This window comes from Myotis yumanensis, unplaced genomic scaffold (assembly GCF_028538775.1).
Source record: "Myotis yumanensis isolate MYYU_CA2020_CCGP unplaced genomic scaffold, mMyoYum1.0.hap1 SCAF_17, whole genome shotgun sequence".
NCBI classification, from domain to species: domain Eukaryota; kingdom Metazoa; phylum Chordata; class Mammalia; order Chiroptera; family Vespertilionidae; genus Myotis; species Myotis yumanensis.
The window spans coordinates 4493436-4508486 of NW_027223768.1; the positions used below are offsets into that span (position 1 = coordinate 4493436).

The following is a 15051-nucleotide window of genomic DNA, read 5'->3' on the forward strand; positions in this document are numbered from 1 at the left end:
AATCAGGAGAGTAACCATGTGATGCGCCCTTAATGCAGCGGGTTTGCAAACGTTGAACAGAGGCAAAAAGAACTCGCCTGTTTCTTACGATACCGAGCTGCAGGCTTGACCATCCCTCCTCCCAATGCCTTATCTCCAAGTATTGACTGATAGATGCCTTTCAGAAACCTTCATTATATGTGCACAGACGACGGCATGTGGACTGAAGGAGGGTAGGCACACCTATCAGGTCTTTAGCAAATCTCTACTTAAGAAAATTGACTTAAGAATAGATTCACTTCATGGGAAATTTTCTAACCATTAAAAATTGTATGTCATTGTTTGCAATAACATGGAAAATGTTTACACAATACAAGTAAAAAAAGTAGGATAAAAATTATATATAGTATAATTTTGACTGTGTTTTAAAAAAAGTCATGAAAAAAGATTTGAGAGAAAGAGAAACATCTAAAACATTAAGGATTAAATGTGATGGCATACTTATGGGTGCTTTTTGCTCTTTTATAGAGTTTTGCATATTCTAAGTTTTTATTAATGAATATACTAGACTTTACTATGATAGAAAGTGATAGGTTAAAAAAGGAAGGAAACTATAGGATAGAATGGAAGTCCCTTTATAGCTACTGTTAGGTCCATTAATCCACTGACTTGGAGGTAAGAGCACAGAATTATGTCCCTCAGGGAGGAGTACAGCACTCTCCGCCTTAAATCCATATTTTATTAGGTTCGTCATGGCTGCATCTCAGGGGTAATTTATCTCTCATTGATTGCCACTCATATAAAAAATATTTTGACATCTGTTAAGTTTTTGTGGAATAGTTGGGAAATACTGAGTTCTCCCCAAAATTGAGTTTATACCACTTGATGCTGTAGAAAAATACGGATGAAATTCAGAAATAATTTGCATAACTATGTAGAATAATTTGCAGTAGGGTGGATAAGGAATACCACGTGTTTCTAAAGAACTATGCTCTATACTTTGCCAATCAAGGAAAGCTTACCTCCAGCCTGTGCTGAGGAGGTAGACATTTCTCTGTGGCGGTCCAGCTTTCAAACTTCCTCTTTCATGCCCTGGTCAGGTGGCTCGGTGAGTGGGAGCATCGTCCTGTATGCCACAAGGTTGCAGGTTCGATTCCGAGAGTCAAGGCTCATACCTAGGTTGTGGGTTCCATCCCTGGTCGGGGCACGTACAGGAGGCAACCAATCAATCGATGTTTCTCTCTCCCATTAATCTATCCTCTCTCTCTCTTTCCCCCTCCCCCTCCCTCTCTCTCTAAAATTAATAAAAACATATCCTCAGGTGAGGATTAAAAACAGTTGGCTCTTTCCCGAGTTTTGGATTACATGCTTATTGATGATGGATCCCAGGGAAAAGGTGCAGCTGAATGATCCATGCACTTTTTTAGGAAAATGAAAGGAAATAGGTTCCACTTCTGTTGTCATGGTTATTTATGTTGGCTCTCCCCCACTCAAAGGCTCCCATGCACACAGGGTCACGGAGAGCTCACACGCACGCGCAGCCATGATCAGATGCGACAGAGGCAGGGTGCTGCACTTCATGGCAGGACCGAGGCCGTGTGTTCACATATGAAAACTGTGTGTCTGCGTGCAATCATCCATTCTAATTGTGGCGCTTGACATTCAGAGTTAATCCACCAGCCTCCAGGCTTATTAGAAACGGTGGCAGACACATTGGCAGCGTCGACGCAGGTCAGAAATTGTCAGAAACGAGGAGAGCTTTAAGACCCGCCGTGAAACGGGGGTTATTTTAGAAATCCAACGGGTGCCTGGAATCCACAGGTGCCGAATCGATAGCCAGGACAATGCTGGCGATTGCAGATCAGCCCAGCACTGCGTCTCAAAGGCCCCACGTGGAGGCAAAGAGCCTTCCTTTGTTGCTGTTGCCTTTGCTGTCCTTTCCATCAGGTGTGGGGAGCCCTCCGCCCCCGCCCCCCAGTGGCGTTAGCAATAGAATTAACAATAAAGAATAAATGTCAGCTTCTCCTCCCAAGAGAAGGAGGCGCGTCCGGGAGCCTGTGAAGACAGACCTGCCTGCAGTCACTTGTCATTTCGAAGGTGTTCGCTGCAGACTCCCTTAGCAGGTGTGTCAGGCATGGAACTGCTTTTGTTTTAGCCTCTGTGTCTGGGATTATCCAGGAGCCCCACCTTCCAGGCATCGTCCCTAATTATTCAGGTGCTTGTGGGAAAACGAAGAGCACCCCTTGGTGTAGGAGTGGCTGAGGGTGGAAGGGGATCATGAACTTTTCTCCCCCCACTTGCTAACTGGGGAAGCCCTGAGGACCTCATTGGCATCCCTCAGTCACAGCCCCAGGCTCTGTAGAGTGTTTCAAGACTTTTATTGTCGCCCTGGCCGGTCTGTCTCAGTGGAAAGAGCATCAGCCTGCGGACTGAAGGGTCCCGGGTTCGATTCCAGTCAAGGGCACATGCTCAGGTTGCGGGTTTCACCCTTACGTGCAATGGTGTGTAGGAGGCAGCCGATCCATGATTCTCTCTCATCATTGATGTTTCTCTCTCTCTCTCCCTTTCCCTTCCTCTATGAAATCAATAAAAATATATTTTAAAAAGAAAAAGAAATTCATTGTACGCCTGCCACTGATGGGGAGCTGTCGCAGTAATGCCTCGGCCTTCTGCTGAGGACATAGGAACCATCCATGGAAAAATTAGCAAGCTGAAACTTGTCGCAGCACCCATTAGCGAAGCCATGGAGGCCTGCACGCCGTAATTGTCTTGCTGTGATCTATACCTGCTTTCCCACACATAATGCGGGCATGGTGTATGAATATTTGTTGTAGCTGCACATTTTGAGAAGCAAAAAGATTTTATAATAAAAGGATGGGAGTAAGAAGAGAGAAGTGCATTGTTGAAGTTTCTCCCTTAGGGTGAATATTTCAAGAGCAAGTGCCTTTGTCAATGTGCTTTCTATTGTCTGCTGGTTGCGGGGTGTTGGTTTTTTTTTTAATAGAATGGCTTATAGATAAGTATTAATTATTGGTTATTGATGTGATTCGTTGTGACATCCATAACCTCTCTTATTTCAATTCCAAAGATTTTGCAAGGAACAGTATAAATCTCATCATCCAAAGTTATGCAAATTATGAGTACACTTTTTCAGGCCAACAAAATTTGGCATATCCTTCACCCTTATGTACAATGATGTTTAGACATTTATAAAAACTTAAAATCTGTGAAGAGTTATATAGCTACTTACAGCAGCTTTTGTGTTTTTGTTTTTGGTTGTTTTTATGTGGGGGTTTTTGAGGCATTTTGGAGACTCCTTCCTCCTGCACATGTAGGACTCTTATTGATACAAAAGAATAATGGGCGTATTCATTTATAAAAGGAAGAATAATCGCTACCAGCTGTGGACCCAGAAACCTAATAAAATGTGCATAGTGCATATATGACTTTATATAAAGTATTAGAATAAATTTCCTTCTTTTAACGTATCTCCTCTCTACCCAAATAAAAAGGGTAGAGATAATACACTATTCATTGATGTTTCTGTCTCTCTCCCCCTCTTTCTTCATCTCTTCTAAAATCAATAAACACATATTTTAAAGAATGTCAAATTTTGAGGGGAGGTGATCTAGGAAGAAGCCAGAGAGTTTGCAATTAATCCATCCGTATCTCTGAGCACTTCAGTCACGAGTGCCAGGGACTGAGGAAGGAGGAGGGGGCGAAGGAAAGGAATGCGTGTGAACCATCCTCTCAGGAAGTTTGGTGGCAAATGGACATCAAAGACCATTTCTATTCTGAGGCGGTTTGAGACCTGAGCTTTATTGAAAGGCTATACATTCAGGGTCTCCTTGAATGAATCGTTCTGAAGTCTTTTTTGAATCAGGGTTCAATGATTTTCTTTCCTTTCTCCCCAATTTTCTCAGACGACTTCCTATACCAAAGTCAGGAGAAACTCCATGTAATGCAAGTCTACACAGAGTCTCACTGTCATAAAATATGATTTTCTCTGGTCAGGCGTCCCTCCCTTTGGCGCCGAGGACTGTTTCAGAATCTGTGCCTCCTCCAGACCCCGTCCTTCCCTCCATCCCACCACACAGTCTGCCTCCGTGAGAAGACAGGGGCCATGGGAAGTGGGTTCTTTCAGCTTCCTACCCTCACATCTCAGCGCTAGGGTGCCTCTGCAGCTCCAGGCGTTCCTCTCCTGCCACCAGGGAGCTGGCCGACCCCGCCACCTGCTACACTGGGTTTCTCTCCTCTCCCCCTAAGCACTTCTGCTATTGGTCATGTCCTCGCCTCACGTCTATGCAGCTTCAGTTGACTCCTTCCTATCAGTCATCAACCAGGCTCGGTCACAACCAAACATTTTAATTTATTTTTTTAAATATATTTTTTATTGATTTCAGAGAGGAAGGGAGAGGTAGAGAGAATCATTGATCAGCTACCTCCTGTACACCCCGCACTGGGGATCGAACCTGCAACCCAGGCATATGCCCTGACCGGGAACCAAACCGTGACCTCCTAGTTCATAGGTCGACATTCAACCTCTGAACCACGTTGGCCGGGCTCAACCAAATATTTTTAAAGCCCTACCTTTACACCTTATCTCTCTCCCTCCCTTATCTCCAATCCAGGATCCCTCGAGGGGATGTCCGACTGCCGGTTTAGGCCTGATCCTAACCTCCTTTTATAAAGAGGTTGATGTGAATGCTATAGCTTCATAAACTGCGGCCAACTTTTCTCCTCTAACACTTCTCCTTGCCTTGAAATGTTCTTTCCCTCCTTGCAACTCCCCTCTTCCTCCCCAAGCTTCTTTATACTCATCTTTTGATTCTCAACATAAATACCACTTATTTAGAATTAGTCTTTTCTCAATTCTAGCCTAGGAGCTTTTCTTTGTTATAGCGACTATGCTTCTAGTCACTGCTTGCCATTCTTTCCCAAGAGATTGTAAGTCCCACAAGGGAGGGATGATGTGTCCTGTTCATTGTTTTATAATGAACTGGAGGCCTGGAGCACAAAATATGTACATGGGGGGTGGGGGCCCCGAAGCCTGGCCTGCACCCTCTCGCAATCCAGGACCCCTCGGGTGATGTCCAACTGCCAGTTTAGGCCTGATCCCGCCAGACATCCCTCTCACAATCTGGGACCACTGGCTGCTAACCCTCACCTCCCTGCCTGCCTGATCGCTCCTAACCACTCACCTGGCTGCCTGATCGCCCCTAACCGCTCGCCTGCCTACCTGATTGCCCCTAACCACTCACCTGCCTGCCTGATCGCCCCTAACCGCTCGCCTGCCTACCTGATCGCCCCTAACCACCTCTGCCTGCCTGCCTGATTGCCCCTAACCACTCACCTGCCTGCCTGATCGCCCCTAACCGCTCGCCAGCCTACCCGATCGCCCCTAACCACCTCTGCTTCAGCCACTGCCGTGGTGGCTTCATCTGGAAGGACATCTGGAAGGTCGTTCGGCTGTCCAGTCTCATTAACATATTACACTTTTGTTATTATAGATACTGCATACAGTTTGGCATTGAAGAAGCATTCAGAAAAAAATTTGTTGAATATTTATTGCAGATTTTTGTTCATAGATTCCCCAGTGCATATATTAGAATGTAATCTATCAGAGCTAAATTTATTTTTTTTATATTAATTGACTTTTATTCATTGATTTGGGGAGTAAAGCAAGGAATATTTTTATATAAATTATATTTTTTTGCTAAGCATAATTATAATTTCAAATATGTTTCCACTGAAAAAGTGTTGACCTCAACATATGATAGAACCATCTTTAACATTTCTCTCTTTACTTCAACAAGCATTATCTCTTTGCCATGTGTATTTAATTTTCCAGTATATGTATTTAATTCCTATACCACTAATAACTTAGTCAACCCGAAACATAATGTTTATTTATACACATATTAAACTATAGAATTTCACAATCCATACGAGTTCCCTTATGATTTGATAGCACACTTAGTCATGGCTTGAGAGCCTCCCCACCCTGCCTTTGTGCCAAGATTTTTCACAGAGCAGCACAGCTAGAAGAGCCATCAAAATGCTAGAATAAGCTCGGCCAGTGTTGCTCAGTCATTGAGTATCGAACCATGAACCAGGAAGTCACAATTTGATTCCCAGTTGGGGCACATGCCCAGGTTGTGGGCTCAATCCCCAGTGCAGGGCATGCAGGAGGCAGCCGATCAATGATCCTCTGTCATCCTTGATGTTTCCATCTCTCTCTCTCCATCTTCCTTCCTCTTTGAAATCAATAGAAATGTATTTTTTTAAAATGCTAGAAAAAAATAAAGGGTATGTGGATAGAAAGTTCCCTGGCATGAAAGCTAAGAGACCTGGGTCATTGATTGGATGTGTGATCTTGGATAAATGATTTGATCTTCCTGAGTCTGCTTCATTTACAAAATTAGTGTAAATGAATTACAATTAACTTTGAATAAAGAGAATAAATGTATCTCAAATGTGTATTGTGCATATAAGCTTACATTTTCCAAGCATTGGGAGGGGTACTTAGAAGACAGACAGTTCTTTTCCACAAATAGCTTATCTTCTTCATATGGATCCAAACAAAAACTGTCTAAAATTACATAAAAACATGCTACGGTACTTGAGATGATGAAGTGCTTAATGACCAAAAGGGACCATTTGTGCCATAAAGTTTAGAGGAAAGAACTTCTTATTCAATAGTGAGACCTCTTCCCTGTCAATCCTATATAATAAAAGGCTAATATGCAAATTGTCCCCTTGACCAGGAGTTCAACTGGGAGTTCGACTGGGGGTGGGGGGTGGGGGGGCTGGCCGGCCAACAGCCCTCAGCCCCTTCCCTCAGGTAGCCCCACCCTCAGTTCGTCTCTCCCACCCTAATCGGGGCCTGCCAGCTGGACCCCACCCGTGCATGATTTCATGCACCAGGCCTCTGGTATAATAATAAGATTGAGTATAAATCATCTAATTATGCTTGTATGTAGAATCTACTTATGAATATGCATTGAATAAATGAATGACAGTTACAAATAAATCAATGAATTACAATATTTCACATCTTGGTTATACCTGCAGAAATATTTCAAAGTATTTCATACAAATACATACATCTGTATGTATGTGTGTGTGTGTGTGTGTGTGTGTATATATATGTGTGTGTGTGTGTGTATGTATGTATGTATCTATATGTTGTGTGTGCATACATATAAACATACATATATACACAATGTTTATGTGTCTGTGTCTATATGTGTATGAGTCTTTTTCATAAATGTAAAGGTAACATTTCACATAAGGGGAAAATTAATTTTTCAAGGAATGCTGTGGATTAAATTTATTCACTACTTAAAATATATTAAGGTTTTTTATTATACCCCACAGCAAAATGTTTCAAATGATTTAAAGATTAAATAATGCCATAAGAAGGAAATTAGATGTGAATATTTACATTTAGTGGTGTGAAAACACATTTCTCTGTACCATAAAGGACTATACTGACATATGTGATCATATTAAAATTTAAACTCTACTCCATCAAAAACATTTGCAAGAAATATGCAATTGAAAAACCGAGGGTACTTTGCAATGTATTCTACAGAGCTAATGGTCTTAATATAAATAACTCTTTCAAATAAATAATAAAAGGAGACTTGCAACCCAAAGAGTTTTTTAAATATATTTTATTGATTTTTTACAGAGAAGAAGAGAGTGGGATAGAGAGTTAGAAACATCGATGAGAGAGAAACATCGATCAGCTGCCCATTACCAAGGTACATGCCCTTGACCGGAATCGAACCTGTGACCCCTGAGTTCACAGGCCAACGCTCTATCCACTGAGCCAAACAGGTTAGGGCCCAAAGAGTTTTTTTAAAGTAAAAACAAAGGACACAAATTTTTAAAAGCTTGGAAGAAAGGAAGAACAATAAGTCAATAAATGTGTGAAAAGCTTTTCTATTTCATTAGTTCTTAAAAATTTAGACAGAGCCCTGACCGGGTGGCATCGGTTGGTTGGAGCGTCATCTATACACCAAAAGGTTGAGGGTTCAATCCCCAGCCGGGGCACATATGGAAGCAACTGAACGATGTTTCTCTCTCACATTATGTTTCTCTTTCTGTGTCTGTCTCTCTTCTCTTTCTCTCTCTAAAATCAATGGGGAATATCCTCAGGTGAGGATTAAAATATTCAGAAAGAAACAAAATGTTTGGTGTTGACAAGGGTGTGAAGAAGTGGTCACCCACATTTCCTGCTCGGAATATAATTGTGATCCTCTGGCAGACAATTTAGAAGCAACATGGGTGTTACAGCTCTAAAACGTGAGTGCCCATTGATCCAGCCATTCCATCTTTAGAAACTGAGCTTAAATAATCAGGAACTTAGGGAAAGATAAATGTACCAAGGTGGTCACCTAGGATTTATATATAGTTAGGGAAAATGAGAAATGGCTTTATAAGCATTTTGGCCAGAGCAGATGAAAAATGTGTGCAGAAATTTTTATGGTCTTTTGTTAAAGCAACTTGGCGATGTGCATCAAGAGTTATATTTTTTTAATATCCATACTCTTTGACATATTGACTCACTTTCTAGGAATTTCTCCTAAGGAAATAATTGGAAACAGAAAGAAAACTAAATTCATGAAGATAGTGAGTGCAACATTATAGCAATTTATAATCGACTAGAGGCCCGGTGCACAAATTCCTGCATGGGTGAGGTCAGGGGCGGCCGGTAGAGTCCAAGAAGAGAAAAGTAGGCGGCCATTAGCGATGTTATTTATAAAATGTTCCCAATATCTTGGGAGTATGCATATCAAATACTGAAGTGAGAAAGGAGACTGTTTTGCCAGTGCTTTGCCACTCTCTACTATGACTTCTCTAAGCTTTAATTTTTTGTTTTGTTTTAATCCTCACCTGATGATGTTTTTCCATTGATGTTTAGAGACACTGGAGGAGAGAGGGAAAGACAGAGAGAAGCATCGATGTGAGAGAAACACATCGATTGGTTGCCTCTTGCACACACCCCAACCAGGGCTCAGGCCAGGGAAGAGCCTGCAACCCAACCGAGGTATGTGCCCTTGACTGGAATCGACCCAGGATGCTCTGTCTACTGAGCCAAACTTACTAGGGCATAAGCTTCAATTTTTAAATCTATGACACAGTGAGGGCATAGTTTTGAATTCCTTGAAGGGATGCTGTGAGGACTCCATGAAATAATGAATATAAAGCACTTTGCACAAGGCACATACCAGTCAAGGAAAACTATGATGATTTTTAATGGGGCACACAATTCCATAAAAGGGTAGTTGTAACTATCTGGATATACAGTGCAAATAATTCCCTGCCGCCTTAACAGTGGTGATCTTGGAATGATACATGATTTTTTTCTTCTATGTATTTTTCAGACATTTCCACTTTTGTAATGTTTACAGTATATTGGCTTTGTTTCTTTGCTCGTTTCCTTTTGTTTCCACCTGGTAGGAAGCAGACAAGGGATTCTGCAAAGAAAGAGTAAATCCGACAGGCAGCAGTGCCAACCAGGACCTTGGCCACCAGGGCAGAGCCGGCGTCCGCCAGCACCATCTGTTGCGCAGGGAGTAGGTAGCATCCTGGCCCATGCGGTGTGGCCCCCTGGCCAGACCGGTGACTCCTCATTTGTGAGGTCCAGCTGAATCCTCTGTGGAGCCCGAGGAGACCAGTGATGCCAGGGTTCCACCTCCAGAGACTGAACGTGGTAGCACTGAGGTGGTCCAAGCGCTTGAATGTGTAATAATGACTTCACCTGTGATTCTGACTCACAGTAACATCTGAGAACCGTTGGGCGAGAGCTGGGCATTCATGAGGCCAGAGTTCCAGCCTGCATCCCCAGGGACGTCGGAGCTAGCTGTTCTGTGTGCCTGCAGGCCGCATGCCCATGGGTTGCCATATGTCTAACCAAAGCCGGGCCAGCTCTGAGCATGACTGGGAAGGAGTGAATTATCTCCTCCCTTCTCTCCGCTCCACCACCTCCCCACACTATCAGACAGAAAACCCCTTTAGCCACAGAAAAAAGAATGAAATCTTGCCTTTTGCAACAACCTGGGTAGACCAAGGGGGTTTTATGCTCAGTGACATAAGTCAGACAGACAAATACTGTATGATTTCATTTCCTTGGAGAATCTAAAAAGACAAAAGCAATGAACGAACAAAACAGAAACAGACTCATAAACACAGAGAACAAAGTGTTGGTTGCCATATGGGAGGGGTGCTGGGAGAATGGGTGAAAAGGCGGAAGGGATCAAGATAGACAAATTGCCAGTTATGGAAATGGTCACAGGGATGTAAAATACAGCATAGGGAGTATAACTAAGAATATTGTTGGCCCTGCGGCGTGGCTCGGTCGTTGAGCATCAACCTATGAACCAGAAGGTCACAGTTCGATTCCCAGTCAGGGCACATGCCCAAGTTGTGGGCTCAATCCCCAATAGGGGGTGTGCAGGAGACAGCCAATCAATGATTCTCTTTCATCATTTTGTTTCTATCTCTCTCCCCCTCTCATCCACTGGTGACTACCAGATTCACATTGTAGGCATTGAAATCAATAAAAAAAATATTTTTTTAAAGAAGAATTTTGTAATATCTATGTATGGTGCCAGATGGTTGCTAGACTTGCCTGGGTGATCACTTCTTCAGTTATATAAATGTCTAATCACTATATTATACACTTGAAACTATATAATATTGTATGTCCACTGTAATCGAAACATTGAAAAAAAGAACCCAGATAACCCAAACATCTGTCTTGTTATTGGTGAGTCAGTAGTGCAGGGGTGGGCAAACTTTTTGACTCGAGGGCCACAATGGGTTCTTAAACTGGACCGGAGGGCCGGAACAAAAGCATGGATGGAGTGTATGTGTGAACTAATATAAATTCAAAGTAAACATCATTACATAAAAGGGTACGGCAGCAGTAGTCACACCTCAGCTGTCAGTAGTCACACTTGGGCTAGACAGTAGAGCGATGAAGATCAGATGAAGCAGGTGATCTGAAAAAGTCATCGGTTTCATGGAATCCATGGCTAGGAGGGCGGGGTCTTTTTGCTTTCCCAGTGGAGTGATAGAGATTAGTGCATTAACAGTTCTTCATTGTCCGTGGGGAATACCTCAGCATTTCCCCCACGCTTTCGTTGGCATTTATTTATCCACGAGTGTGTGGCATTTCCTCAGAACATCATGTGCTGTGGGTCTGAGTTCATCTCAAGTTCAGAGTGTTCCAGCGCATACCGTGAGCTGACCCGATGGGAGTGTTTTCATCCAGCATCCTATCCACCAACGTGCACCCCATAAGGGACATCTCTGCAGCACGCAGACGCCTGATTTTCACTTGCCCTTTTGCAAAATCCATTCCTGTTTGCTTTTGAGAATAACGTTTAATTAAAGGCATCCCGTGGATTTTACAGCGTGTTCGGTTTTCAGTGTCAGAGAGGGGCTGTGTAATTACGTGAGGGTTGGACGCGATGTGCAGGAGGAATCATTGTGCTCTTCCCTTTTGAAAATGGAGCCCAGTGGAGCAACTTCTGTCCCTTTGATTCTCCTGGAGGTCTCACTCAACCTCCTTTCTTTGCTTCTGGTTCCCTTTAGAGGTGATTATTTTAAGCCTCATTACCTAAACCTTTGGTCCATTCTTTTGGTTTATTCGTTGCCGATCTCTCCCTCTTCACTTTGCTTCCTATTAGCAGATCTGCCTGCTTCTGCTTCTCCAGGGGATAAAATAATCCAGTTTCTCCCATGGGTTTGGAAATAGCACATATCCTTGCTGTTAATCATTGGCTTCCCGGTGCCTTCATGAAGATGCGTCTGAAGGCATTGAGCTTAGACGGTTGAAACCTGAAGGGAATGATGGGTTTGTGCTGCAAGTACAGAGAGTCAGACCTTGACATCTGCCCAACTTAGCTCCACTCTCCTCTTTGAATCAGTTATGGGAACACTGTGTTTCTTCATCTTTAAAATGGAGACGATAATAAGGATTTGACAGGTTTGCTTGTAAATTAATGATATGTTTATGAAGAACCAGAGCCATCGTAGGCACTGAATAAATCGTATCTGTTATTGTGACTGTATATAAAGTACATATACACAATAAAGTGTATAAAGGACACTATTATAAGAGAAGACAGAAGGGAGATTCAAAATTGTTCAACAAATCTATAATAATAAAAGTGTAATATGCTAATTAGACCGGATGTCCTTCCAAACGACCTTCCGGATGAAGCTGCAGTGGGCAGAGGCCAAGGCAGAGGCAGCCGCCGCAGTGGCAGGTGCCGAGCCCCTTGCACAAATTTCGTGCACTGGGCCTCTAGTACTAAATATAAAGATACAGTATTTGATTTAGCTTCCCAAGGTGGGCTCCTGAATCAGAAGACATTTTAACCTCTTTCCTTCACTTTCTTGCCATCTTTGTCCCACTTTCACATTCTCTCAACCCACTCTTCTTTACTTCTGACGCCTTTGGCTCATCCACCTTCGCTCCTTTCTGTTCGCATCTGGCTCTATTTACCCTCCAGGGTGGTATCATCCGGGCTCCGTTTTCAACCTGTTGATCTTTTCACTTGATTTAACCTCCCCTGGGTCTGACCGCTGGCCACTGGTGATCACCAGATTCACACAGCCAGTTGCTAACTAAGTTTCACCCTAGAGTCCTATAGCAACACCCCGAGCGAAAGCCCATCGAGTGTCCATGCAGCTGCTGCTTCACCTAATCGCCCTGGTGAGTGGTATCACCCTTTACTCAGACACGGGAGCCAGCACCATGAGCTCCACGGCAGTAGGAGGTTGCCCTCATGTGTTTTCACGTCACAGTGCCCCGAGAGCCAAGTGGCATCTGATAATTGTCAGAAGCTGGGTGACCGGTACAGAGTGGCTCGCTGTATTGTTCTTCTTGTGATTGTACAGTTGCAAACCCCATACTAAACATTTAACCAGTATCGGTGCCTGGCACGCCCCTCGAGCTGTGCTGCATTGAGGTCACTGGGGGTGGAGCCCTGGAATCTGCATTCTTGACAGCTGCCCAGGGGATGTCTCTGTGCTCTGGAACGTGAGCTCCACTGGTTGAGGGTGAAGGTGGCGGGACCATAGTCATCACTTCCCATAACAGTGGCTGCTGCTGAAGACACCCAAGCAAAACCTTACCTTCAAGGTTGAAAACAGCCACACGCTGGTCTCAAAGATGAAGCGCCCGAGCACCCAGTCGGCCCCACAGACAGAGTCGAGTCCTCAGGGTTCAGGAATAAATCTGATCTATTCCATGAAATAGAGGCTATGGTTTTCGAAATTACCCACTTTTTATTCCTAATGAAATAAAAGAGGACATTGTCTCTATTGAGCCAAAGCAGGCCTGGGTAAGAAGAGCGTGGTACATAATGAAAATGACAATAACTGAAATAAAAATCTTATTTGAAAGTAGTAAAAAGCAGACCTGACATTGCGGGTAATCAAATCAGCCAAACCCAGAATACTTCGAAAATGAAATCACGGGCTTAAAAAATGAGCCCAGAATATAATGGGCAGGGAGGTCAGTGGTGGAGATAAAACCTATAGACTCAAGCAACGGAGCAAAATGCATCATTGAAGATATAATAACCTGTAGTTTAGAATTCTGGGGAGAAAAGGGACCCCGAAATAGCAGTTAAAGGAGTTTATCATGGCCCAGGTGCTGGATAATCAGGTGAATGACACAAACTCTTGCTTGTTAAAATTCTTAAATTATAGAAGATGGTGATGATGAATTTCTTAAGTTGCAGAGTAGAAACGTTAGGTTCCTTCAGCAGGAGTTAAAGTTACCGTTCATCGTAGTCTACAAGGGCCTTTTCATAGGCCTGAAGACCATGGAGCAATTCTAGTGTTTCTGGAAGGAAATTGTGCCATTCATATAAGGAGACACCCTCAGGTATGCAAATAGTGGCGAATATGTCACCCCAGAACCCATTTCGCCAAAGTTATTCACCAATAAGATCATTGACAAGAAATGAAGAAAAGGGTCTTCTAGGCCCTGGCACATGAGTTGCGGTCATTTTCCATCGATCCTAAGTTGCACTTTGTCCCTGTCATTGTAGCACCGCTGAGGTCAGGATGCGTATTCCCGTCAGTGGGGTCTGACAGTTGCTGACTGATGGGTGGCAGCTGGACGGGGTGTCGCCTGCACCGGCCTGGCTGGGGTTCCATGACTTGACTGAACATGGGCAGCCCCTCAATATTCCTGAACGAGCCCCAACTGATCAATTTATTTGCTTCGACTCCCTGATAAGCATATTCTCTGCTTTGTGCGAATTTAAAATGTTTTTCTTAGAATTGCCAAGTGCCAGGCAGGTTGACCGTCACCTGCTTATCACCAATGGAGTACCAGTGGGGATGGGGTCCTGGGCATAGGAGGTTATCAGAACAGGTGGTCTTGCCCGGCAGGTGTGGCTCCGTTGGTTGAGCCATTGACCCATGAAACAAGAGGTCACTGGTTTGAGTCCCAGTCAAGGCACATGCCAGGTTGTGGGCTTGATCCCCAGTAGGGGGCATGCAGGAGGCAGCCAGTCAGTGATTCTCTCTCATCATTGATGTTTCTGTCTCTCTCTCCCTCTCCCTTTTGCTTTAAAATCAAATACACACACACACACACACACACACACATATTTTAATGATAAGTCAGGTCCCTCATTCAATCCTGGGTTTCAGCACCAAAAATAAAAATAAAAATGAGAAGTCACACAGCAAGGAGACCTGTCAAATTAGCCCAACATTTCCCAGACTTACTTGACAATTATACTCTGTCTCGTTCTTATTACAATGACATTGAACTGGTGTCTCATAGAAGAGACTGGGAAGCACTGGGATGAACACCATTGACCGGAGGGTACAACGTAGCCCAATCAGGGAGCTGAAGCAAATATTGGAGCGTCTGTTCCTACCTGTGTTATCTCACCATTAAAAACAAAACAAAACAACTTAGATTTGGTTCTTTCCACATTCTGCCAGGTCATGTAAGTCCCAGGCTCCTCAGATGCAAAATTGGAATAATAGCAGGACACTCCCCATAGGTTTGGTTTGCTGGTTTCT

At 43.6% G+C, this 15051-nt stretch overlaps 1 protein-coding gene across 7 annotated transcripts in view; it reads left to right on the top strand.

The window, feature by feature from the left end:
* NTNG1 (netrin G1) overlaps positions 1 to 15051 on the top strand; it is a 226871-nt gene that overhangs the window by 84787 nt on the left and 127033 nt on the right. The window contains exon 1 of one of the 7 annotated variants that reach the window (XM_070396688.1): positions 2072 to 2102. The exons of the other annotated variants lie outside the window; for them this stretch is intronic. The gene's annotated coding sequence lies outside the window, so the exon portion shown is untranslated. Of the gene's footprint in view, positions 1 to 2071; positions 2103 to 15051 lie in introns of those variants that run through there. 7 annotated transcript variants of the gene reach the window in all.